This window comes from Chrysemys picta, chromosome 3 (assembly GCF_011386835.1).
Source record: "Chrysemys picta bellii isolate R12L10 chromosome 3, ASM1138683v2, whole genome shotgun sequence".
Taxonomy (NCBI): Eukaryota; Metazoa; Chordata; order Testudines; family Emydidae; genus Chrysemys; species Chrysemys picta.
Window position 1 is genome coordinate 108,015,002 of NC_088793.1, and position 11,206 is coordinate 108,026,207.

At 41.1% G+C, this 11,206-nt stretch overlaps 1 non-coding gene across 1 annotated transcript in view; it reads left to right on the forward strand.

The window, feature by feature from the left end:
- The window catches only part of LOC112060876 (uncharacterized), an 88,946-nt gene that overhangs the window by 35,770 nt on the left and 41,970 nt on the right, over nucleotides 1-11,206 (forward strand). The gene's annotated exons all lie outside the window — the stretch shown is intronic.

The window sequence follows — 11,206 nt, forward strand, 5'->3', positions numbered from 1 at the left end:
ACAACCTTGGCTCGAGTGATCATGAGCTAATTCGGTTTAAACTAAATGGAAGGATTAACAGAATTAAATCAGAGACTAAGGTTTACGATTTCAAAAGGGCTAACTTTAATAAATTAAGGCGACTAGTTAGGGAAGTGGATTGGACTAACATATTTATGGATCTAAAGGCGGAAGTCTCCTGGGATTATTTCAAGTTGAAGTTGCAGGAGCTGTCGGAGTCCTGTATCCCGAGAAAGGGAAAACGGTTCATGGGCAGGAGATTTAGACCGAGCTGGATGAGTGAGCGTCTCAGAGGGGTGATTAAGAAAAAACAGAAAGCGTACGAGGAGTGGAAGATGGGAGGGATCAGCAAAGAAACCTACCTTATTGAGGTCAGAGCATGTAGCGATGGAGTGAGAAAGGCCAAAAGCCGTGTAGAGTTGGACCTTGCGAGGGGAATTAAAACCAATAGTAAGAGGTTTTATAGCCATATAAATAGGAAGAAAACAAAGAAAGAAGAAGTGGGACCGCTTAAGACTGTAGATGGAGTGGAGATTAAGGATAATCTAGGCATGGCACAATATCTAAATGAATATTTTGCATCGGTCTTTAATGAGGCTAATGAAGGGCTTAGGAATAGTGGCAGCATGACAGATGGGAATAAAGGAGGGGGAGTTGACATTACCGTATCCGAGGTAGAAGCCAAACTCGAACAGCTTAATGGGACTAAATCGGGCGGACCGGATGATCTTCATCCGAGAATATTAAAGGAACTGGCGCGAGAAATTGCAAGCCCATTAGCGATAATTTTTAATGAATTTGTAAACTCAGGGGTGGTATCGTTTGACTGGAGAATAGCTAATGTGGTTTCTATTTTCAAGAAGGGGAAAAAAAGTGACCCGGGTAACTACAGGCCTGTTAGTTTAACATCTGTAATATGCAAGGTCTTGGAAAACATTTTGAAGGAGAAAGTAGTTAAGGACCTTGAGGTCAATGCCAATTGGGACAAATTACAACACGGTTTTACGAAATGTAGATCATGCCAAACCAACCTGATCTCCTTCTTTGAGAAAGTAACAGATTTTTTAGATAAAGGAAATGCGGTGGATCTAATATACCTCGATTTCGGTAAAGCGTTTGATACGGTACCACATGAGGAATTATTGGTTAAACTGGAAAAGATGGGGATCGATATGAAAATCCAGAGGTGGATAAAGAACTGGTTAAAGGGGAGACTGCAGCGGGTCGTACTGAAAGGTGAACTGTCAGGTTGGAGGGAGGTTACCAGTGGAGTTCCTCAAGGTTCGGTTTTGGGTCCAATTTTATTTAATCTATTTATTACTGACCTCAGAACCAAATGTAGGAGTGGGCTGATAAAGTTTGCAGATGACACAAAGTTGGGAGTTATTGCCCATTTGGAGAAGGATCGGGATATCCTGCAGGGAGATTTGGATGACCTTGTAAACTGGAGTAATAGTAATAGGATGAAATTTAATAATGAGAAGTGTAAGGTTATGCATTTAGGGATGACTAACAAGAATTTTAGTTATAAGCTGGGTACGCATTGGTTGGAAGTAACGGAAGAGGAGAAGGACCTCGGAGTCCTGGTTGATCACAGGATGTCTATGAGTTGGCAATGTGACGTGGCCATGAAAAAAGCTAATGCGGTCTTGGGATGCATTAGACGAGGTATTTCTAGTAGGGATAAGGAGGTGCTGGTTCCATTATACAAGGCACTGGTGAGACCTCATTTGGAGTACTGTGTGCAGTTCTGGTCTCCCGTGTTTAAAAAGGATGAATTCAAACTGGAACGGGTACAGAGAAGGGCCACTAGGATGATCCGAGGAATGGAAAACATGTCATATGAAAGGAGACTTGAGGAGCTCGGTTTGTTTACCTTAACCAAAAGAAGGCTGAAGGGGGATATGATTGCTCTCTTTAAATATATCAGAGGGATAAATACAAGGGAGGGAGAGGAATTATTTCAGCTCAGTACTAATGTGGACACAAGAACGAATGGATATAAACTGGCCGTCGGGAAGTTTAGGCTTGAAATTAGATGAAGGTTTCTAACCATCAGAGGGGTGAAGTTCTGGAACAGAGTTCCGAGGGAAACAGTGGAGGCGAAAGACCTCTCTGGCTTTAAGATTAAGCTTGATAAGTTTATTGAGGGGATGGTTTGATGGGATAAAGTGATTTTAGTCAATAGGTCAATAACGTGCCATCATTGGTAATTAGTAACAATGGTCAATGATGGGATATTAAAAGTTACTACAGAGAACTTTTTCCAGAGGGTCTGGCTGGAGAATCTTGCCCGCATGCTCGGGGTTCAGCTGATCGCCATATTTGGGGTCGGGAAGGAATTTTCCTCCAGGGTAGATTGGCAGAGGCCCTGGAGGTTTTTCGCCTTCCTCCGCAGCATGGGGCAGGGGTCGCTTGCTGGAGGATTCTCTGCAACTTGAAGTCTTTAAATCATGATTTGGGGACTTCAACAGCTGAGTCAAGGGAGAGAATTATTCCAGGAGTGGGTGGGTCAGCTTTTGTGGCCTGCATCATGCGGGAGGTCAGACTAGATGATCATAATGGTCCCTTCTGACCTTAAAGTCTATGAGTAAGTTATTGAAGAATCTTTGTTCTGTTCCTTGTTCATTATAGCTATATGTACCCAAGAATGAACCTGCATACTTTACAGTTAAATTTCAGTGATTCAAAGCTCACATTAATAAGCTCAATGGGAGAGGAAAGGAATCTGATAGAAACAATAGCTTCTTTTTAGGTGTGCAGTACTTATAGTTGTTCTTACAAAAATACAATATATAGGCCAAATTCTCTGCGCAGTTACAGCAGTGTGAATCCAAAGTAACTCTGCTAACTTCAAGACTTCAGTGGAGTTACTCCACTATTATGTAGTTCCATGTATGACCAAGCACAATCTTAGCTCCTGATCCTGCGCTCACCAAGAGCAATGGTAGTGTTGCCATGCAACGTGGATAGCCACTTCTCTGACCCTTGATTAGTCACATAAATTTGTGCAAAGTGGGTGTAAGATATTATGGGCCTGAGCCTCTTCTCATGAAAATCAGATCTAACTCCACTAAACATCAGATAAAATTATACCTAGGGCTAACTGGAAGCAGTTTTCCCATCCTGCGCATATTTTTGAGATTTCAAAAAAAATCCCATCCTGAATCAGGACAAAAAGTCAATCTCAAAATTTTTCACAAATCAATAAACTGAAAAAAAATCAAACAGAACAGGACAATCAGAATGTTTCATTTGGGATGATTTTGAAATGTTTTGTTTCTATTTCAACCTTTCTGGTTTTTTTAACCTTTTTTCAGTCTAAATGTACTAAAATTTTGAAACAAAAAATCATTCTCACTTGAGAAAACAGAACGTTTTCCCCCCAATATTTTTGTTTAGTTGGGAGATTTTTCAAAACTGATGTTTCATAAATAATTTTGACAAATAGGCTTTTTGGGGGGTGAAAAACAGTTAACCAGTCAGCTTGAATTATACCAGTGTCTTTTATTTTAATTTGGTAGGTTTCACATTCACTTTACATTCACTTTGCATGGATGTAAATGAATCTGGCCCAATAGCAGCGATACCCAAACTGTGGGTCATGACCCCAAATGGGGTTGCACTATGAGAAGATGGAGTTGTGGTAATCTGTAGGGTGTGGAGGATGCCATTTTGCTCTGCACAGCATGACCTTGCATGTACAATGTATGCGAGGTCATGCCCGGAGGACACCATTTTACTTTACAAAATGGCATCTTAACACAGCATGACCTTGCACTCAGCATACATATGAGGTCACACTGTGCTCCAGACACCATTTTCTAGAGCAAAATAGTGTCTTCTGCACACCATGACCTCACACATATGGTGTGTGCAAGGTCACGCTGTGCAGAGGACACCCATTTTGCTCTTCAGAATGGTGTCCTCTATGATGTCTGAGGTCCCGGTAGGAAATACTTAATTCAAATGGGGTCATGCTGGCAAAAAGTTTGGGTATCCCTGCCCTATAGGAACAGGAATGGGCTTGTAGACTTCCAGAGAATGTCCTTCTTGACACATGCTCAATACTGTTTTCAGTGAAAGATGAGGTTAGAAGTAGCTTTCATTACTCATTCTTTAGCATTGAATAGGCTGTCCTTATTGTAATGTTTATCCTTAAGAGATAAGAGTTTCTTATGAATAAATCAATTTTGTTTTGCAGTCTTATGTTAGCTGTGCACTACTGAGATATTGTCTATGGAGAAGGTTGTCTTGTGTTTGTACATTTTGAAACAGGGTAGGTGCGGGGGATATATCTAAAACCAGGTTAGTTTTATGTCAGTGGTCAGGTGACACAAGGAAGCAAGCTGGCAAGATGATATGTTTATGATATTAAATCTGTGTTTTGCCAAGATAGCAGGTTCTAACAAAGCCCTTTACCCCTTGCTCTGGCTTTCTGGAGGTACATAGTATTCTCCAAGAAATAAGACTCTTGAAAATGTACTTTTCATTTTATCCAGTTTTTCCAATTGCATCTCTAAGCACTGTCCTTTGAAGAGATACAGTATATCTCAACAGAAGTTATCATATCACACATACTCTGTGGTCCACACAATGCTGCAGAATGCTAATGGATGCTCTTAATGAAAGATGGTATCGTAGAGCTTCCCCATAAATCGTTATTGACCTGGAGTGATGCATTCTTGATTAGTGCTTGTCAAAAACTAGGGCAGAAAAAATCAGTTTTTTCATCCTTTTTTAGTCCTGGCCAAAATGTCATTGAAATTTGAATTGGTTTTATTAGCGCTGTAGTCAGTTCAAAAATGAGAAGCAGAGGAGGGAGATTACAAATACTGGTAAACTGTGTGTCCTATATTTGCCCATGTAGAAAAGACCAGAAGGTTCAAGCAGTGATACTGAAGCTGTTGGTATAAAAAGAGGTCTCCCTGTCCTCCCCATGTGTCCTTCCCCTCCCTTCTTCCAGGCAAGAAGAACCACACTTTGTGAATGTGCCTTTTGGGGGGTTTAATAATTTTACTACTTGGAAGTAGATCTCTTCAGTCTCTATTATTTGATCTAAAATGAATACTCTCCTAGTGAGAGTTTCTGGGCAGTCACTGATGAGTTCTGGCCATGTATAAGCTGGTTTGGAAATTTGAGTCTGTTGTTGGCATTGGCCAGCTTGCTGGAATATGTCTTGACTTCTTGTGACACAAGCAGTCTATCTGTGAGCCATCTTGCCTGAATAATGGCTAAAGGAACTGTGTGGTATAAATATCAATTGTAACAGTCAAAAATACATTAAAAAAACAGAATTTAGTGCGAAGTGAAGCACTCAAAAGTTATCAGATGCCAGATTTATAGTTACCTATGCAATCTTAATTCACTCCCATCTATACTAGACATGGAATAAATGGCAATCTTATGGATGCATACACACAAGGAAACAGAATTAGAGGTTCACGGGCAACCATAAATCTAGCATTTCCTAATGTCTGAGTGCTTAATTATGCAACATAAATAATGTTGTTTTAGCATAATTTTTGGATGTAATTTCCCAGGTGTATGTTTTTAAATGAAAAAGGTGAAAACAAATTGTGTTATGTACAGAGGGGGTACAGGCCGCTAAGGAAGTGTGCTGGGCCTGAAGAGGTGATATGGAGGAGCCTAACTGCCATCTTACTCTTGTATTAATAGTATTTGCAGTATTTTAAGCACCATGTGAAGCCCCCAGAGGGAGTAGGAATGGGCCAGTGGATCCACATGCCTGGTCTGTGGGAGAGCTTACAGAAGGAGCAGCCTGGCCCATCTCTTTCTCTCTCACCTACCCCCACTCCCCAATGTGGTTCCCCCAGAATGGAAAATGGGCCTCTGGAGTCATGTGCCAAGTTGCATGATGAAGAGGGACCCCAGCCTGGCATTCTTTTCCTCTTCTCCGCCCACCTATTACAGCTGCTCCAGCAGCCCCCATATGTTCCCAAAGGGTGCTGCTGCTTCAACATCGGAGTCAGCTGGCCTTCAGAATTTTGGTGAGTTCAGTTATTAATTGTCAAGCTGCCAAAATTTTCCCGAGGAGCACAAGCCAGAGAAGGGAAATCATTTTTAACAGTTTATATCTCAGCAAAAGTTGAATGGAATTTCATGGGACAAAAAAAAGGCACCTTTGTGGCCTGTGGTGTTCTCCCTGCTGAATGTCATAGCTTCTACTGCAAGCAGTGGAGGTGCGAGTGCTATTCAACGAAAAGGTTTCAAGAATTCTTCACAATAGAAAGTGTTAGACAAAGTAAGGGCTAGTCTACATTAGAGCTCTCCCGTTGGCATAATAAAATCACCTCCAGGAGAGGCGGTAGCTATGTTGGCGGGAAAAGCTCTCCTGCCAACATATGCTGTCCACACCAGCGCTTAGATCGGTGTAACTTACATCACTCAGGGAGTGGCTTATTCACACCCCTGAGCAACATAAGTTATACTATGTAAGTGGTAGTGTGTTCAAGTCTCACCCAGTTCCCAGCCCTGGAAGTTGTTTATCTATCCAGGGCAATGTAGATCAGTTCTAAATAATTAACCATTGGAACAATTTACCAAGTGTTATAGTGGATTCTCCATCACTGACAACTTTTTAATCAAGATTGGATGTTTTTCTAAAAGATATGGTCTATGTCTTGGAATTATTTCGGGGAAGTTCCATGGCCTGTGTTATACAAGAGGTCAGACTAGATGATCACAATGGTCCTTTCTGGCCTTGGAATCTATCACTCTATGAGGCGATGTTATGTTGTAACAGGGGCTGGACGGCCCCAAAATGTGAAAAGGTACAAGGTGGCATAAAGCCACCTCTGCCCCTCCACTCCATTCCTGTATAGAGTGGAGTAATGTAGAATCTGGCATCCTGTTTCTTTGCTGAGAATGTAGGGAAATGTTAGTGGTAATTTATGGTGAACGTGTCTATTTTTGTCAGTTGAGTTAATGAAAACAAATAGTATCTAGACACGGGAAAACATCCAAGACAGCTTGGTGCACAATAAAGGATGTAATAATAACCTTTTCCAAATGCGGGCATTTTATGCTGTTAATACATTCGCTGTTATCAGCAGCACAGTAGCCTGTGGCTCTGGAATCAAGTCGGAGAAGCTGCTTTAGAATCACAGATGTGTGCTCAACCGAAGACTCATTGCATTCTGCTGAAGAGGCTGCTTAGATGTAGAAACCAGGTGGTAACTATGCTCTCAGATCAGCAAAGCATGGTGAGCTGACAGCATTTGATTTGGAAATTACTTGACAGGTCACTTTGTGGCGTTTTTAGTTCTGAACTGATGATCTCTGATATGGTCTTTATTTATTACAGTGTCTTCAAAGAGCCTATCCCTAGCTCAGAATGCCTTTACAATCATTAAAATATTTGTCACCTAAAGCAAAACAAGTACGTAGGGCTGGTTTGTAATCCTACAGTCCAGCCTGAGTGAGGGGCAGTAACCAGACTGTGACTGTGTGAATCCCAGTCTGATACTTCCCCCTCTCTACCAGCTCCAGTCCTTTGGAGAACATGGGATTGGAGGGAGGGAAGAGGGAGAAGAAGAGCCATGGCTCTACCCACTCCCTAACCCTATTTGCTTACTGTGTGGGATGGGGGAGTAGCAGCCCAGTAATGATTTTCCTCCATGTGCAGGCTCCAGCAATAGAAAGCCTGCTCAGGGAAGCAAGGGGGCTTCTAATGTCCCACTACTTTGCATGGTTGTGGAGAAAAGCTGAAAACATGATCTGAATATCTCCTAAAAACTCTCAAGGCAAATATGTAAAAATGATCTACAATTATTGTTTTTAAAGTCTCATGATTTTTAAACCAATCACATGCTTTGGGGGGGTCTGACTCATAACTTTTGAATGCTTGGGGTTGGCAATATTGTACTGAAGGCCCCTGCTCCCTCCCCTCCAGGGAATGCAAATTCTGTGTGGCAGCTCTTTGTGATCCTTAAGTGTGTGCATAAAATTAAGCACATGCTTAAAAGTTTTGTTGACTAGAGATGGGATTATTCACACACTTACAATTAAGCAAGAGCATAAGTGCTTTGGTAAATCAGGGCTATGATGCAGCCAAACCTATCTGGCTTAAAAGAACCTCTATTGTTTTATGCTTTAATTCCAGAGCTTTCCTGTGATAGTGCTGGAAATTCCATACAAACAACCTTGCAGTAGAAGCACTACTAGAACTCCATAGAAGACAGAGTTAACTCTAGATCTAACCCTTCAGCAGCTGAAGGGTAGGTAATCAGGTAGGGTTGCTAGTGAACTCATAAAGACCAATCAGGTGCTCAGAGTTAAAGCTGGGAGCTCTATAAAAGCAATTTATGGAAACCAAAAGTGGAGAGTTTCAGGTGTGGCAGGGAAAATGCGGGACCTAATCTTGTTCTCGGGGATTTGGGTTAAAGAAGGACTGGGCCTTAGGTTTGTAGTCTGAACTGGCCTTCCATTTTGTCTGGTTGGCTCATATAAAAACCCTTTATTGTGGTTACAATCTGTGAACCCTCAAACCCAGGAATAAAACATTTTTGGGAAGGGGGCACTTGTGTAGAAGAATTTCGGGTTGTTATTGGATAGCTTGGTGCACAGTAGTAGTGAGAGATCCATGAAAGACAATAAAACCAAAAGCTAACAGCTCTTTGATCCTCAGGGGCATTGTAGATTCAGTTTTGATTTGACTTTGGGCAAAGGCTTGAGTTGGGTCTTAACTTATCTTGCTTGCCCATCCCTAATAGCAACTAAGATTGATGGTAACAAAAGTTGTTAAAGAGCATAATTAAGTAGAAAAACTGCACCGGACTTCTTGATGTCCATTCATTATTACAGGTTTCAAAGTAGCAGCCGTGTTAGTCTGTATCCGCAAAAAGAACAGGAGTACTTGTGGCACCTTAGAGACTAACAAATTTATTAGAGCATAAGCTTTCATGGACTACAGCCCACTTCTTCGGATGCATACAGAGTGGAATAAATATTGAGGAGATATATATACACACATACAGAAAGCATAAACAGGTGGGAGTTGTCTTACCAAGTCTGAGAGGCCAATTAAGTAAGAGAAAAAAAACTTTTGAAGTGATAATCAAGCTAGCCCAGTACAGACAGTTAAGAAGTGTGAGAATACTTACAAGGGGAGATAGATTCAATGTTTGTAATGGCTCAGCCATTCCCAGTCCTTATTCAATCCTGAGTTGATTGTGTCTAGTTTGCATATCAATTCCAGCTCAGCAGTCTCTCGTTGGAGTCTGTTTTTGAAGTTTTTCTGTTGTAATATAGCCACCCGCAGGTCTGTCATTGAATGACCAGACAGGTTAAAGTGTTCTCCCACTTCAAAAGTTTTTTTTCTCTTACTTAATTGGCCTCTCAGACTTGGTAAGACAATTCCCACCTGTTTATGCTCTCTGTATGTGTGTATATATATCTCCTCAATATTTATTCCACTCTGTATGCATCTGAAGAAGTGGGCTGTAGTCCACGAAAGCTTATGCTCTAATAAATTTGTTAGTCTCTAAGGTGCCACAAGTACTCCCATTCATTATTACTAACTCGACCAGTTGCTATACAAATTTCTAATGCTACTGAATTCAATGAGCTCCAGGGTTAGCTTATTGACATATTGCTGCGTTAAAAACAAACCGTGATATGCATTCTGTGAGCAGTACTGTGTCCCAGTGAAGAGAGATGATGTCAGAAACCCCAGATAAACTACAAATGAATCAAGAAGCAAAAGCAGGGAGAGGTCTTGATATTAAGACTTAATTGTCTGTCTGTCTGACTGACAAATGGCTCTGTCTGTTTAACAAGTGAACCCGCAAACAGTGTCTCCTTTTAGACTAAACGATCTCCATTTTTAGAGTCGCTATAAAGCAGTTGAGTTAATTACTTACTGCTGTGGATGATACTCTGTGTTACACCAGAGCCTGCACAAAAGCATTATTACAGCACTTGCTAGCTCAGTTATGCCACATTCTAGTACTGAATCCAGAGCTGTCAAATCTCTTAAACTTCTTATTTGTAACAATGATGCCTAACTGTATCCAGTTAAAGAGAAAATCCTAAATTTAATAAACCCTTGCAATTTCTGCCTCTTTATTCTGATATTTCTTCTGATTGCTTAGGTTTTATATGCAAGCAGCACTGTGTCATATTCTTTCTCTTTAAGGGAAGAGAAAGTAACAGAGGAGATTGCCTATTCACCTTACTTGGTTGGAGCAAACAGACTCCTTTAGCACCACTGCTATTTAAGGGCAATCCCAGCCCTATGCTTAATGCATTAGACTGGTGATATTCAGACCTCAGTGGTTCAGGAGTCAAATTACCAATGAACATTACCTAAAAGAGGCACAGTAGTGTAATTGGTTAACAACACAATAAAAGCATCACGATTGGTTAATAACTTTGATTGATTAATAATTAAATCACAGTGTTTTAATATCATGTGCTGCAAAGAACTGCAGGAGACCCATTAAAGAGCCCCTTGCGGCTTGCGAGCCTCAGGCTGAGTATATCTGCATTATGCTGTGTGGTTATCACTAGTCACAGACCCAATGGTTTTTGAGCAAAAGGGGCTTACCTTTCTGTTTCACAAGCACCCACATAGTGAGAGGTAGTAGACACCAACATTTGCTTAAAGGCTCCAGACATTGCAAACCATCTTGCCAAGTGCTGTAAATTTGTTCCAGTAACACAAATTCAATAACAAGCAAATGTCATTTTTAAAAAAATCTTTTTTGAGAAGAATATTTTACACAGCTCTCCCCATGAGCTATCCTCTCCTGTCTGCTCCCTCTTGCATAGTTGAAGTGCCACATCCTGCCTTTCTCAGATAGGAGCACAGAGACTCGATGCAATGGGAGGAATTAGGGAGATTCTATAGAATCCTCTTTACTCCTTCCCAAAAAGAACAGTACAGCTGCTACAGGTAACATTCAGGCAAAGATTTTCAGAAGTGACTAGTGATTTTGTGTGCCTCCATTTTTGAGTGCCCAATTTCAGACATTGGTAAATGGCCTCATTTTCAGAAGGCAGGTGCTCACCATTTTCTGAAAATCAAGCCTCTGAAGGTTGCCTCAAGTTATGCCTCCAAAACCAAAGTGATCCAAAATCAATAGTCACGTTTAAAAAACTTCAGTTTACAATATACGCAACTTTCCTGAACCATGACAAGAATATTCTGGTCTCCTCCCTGTGTTTACAATCTCCAGGAGTC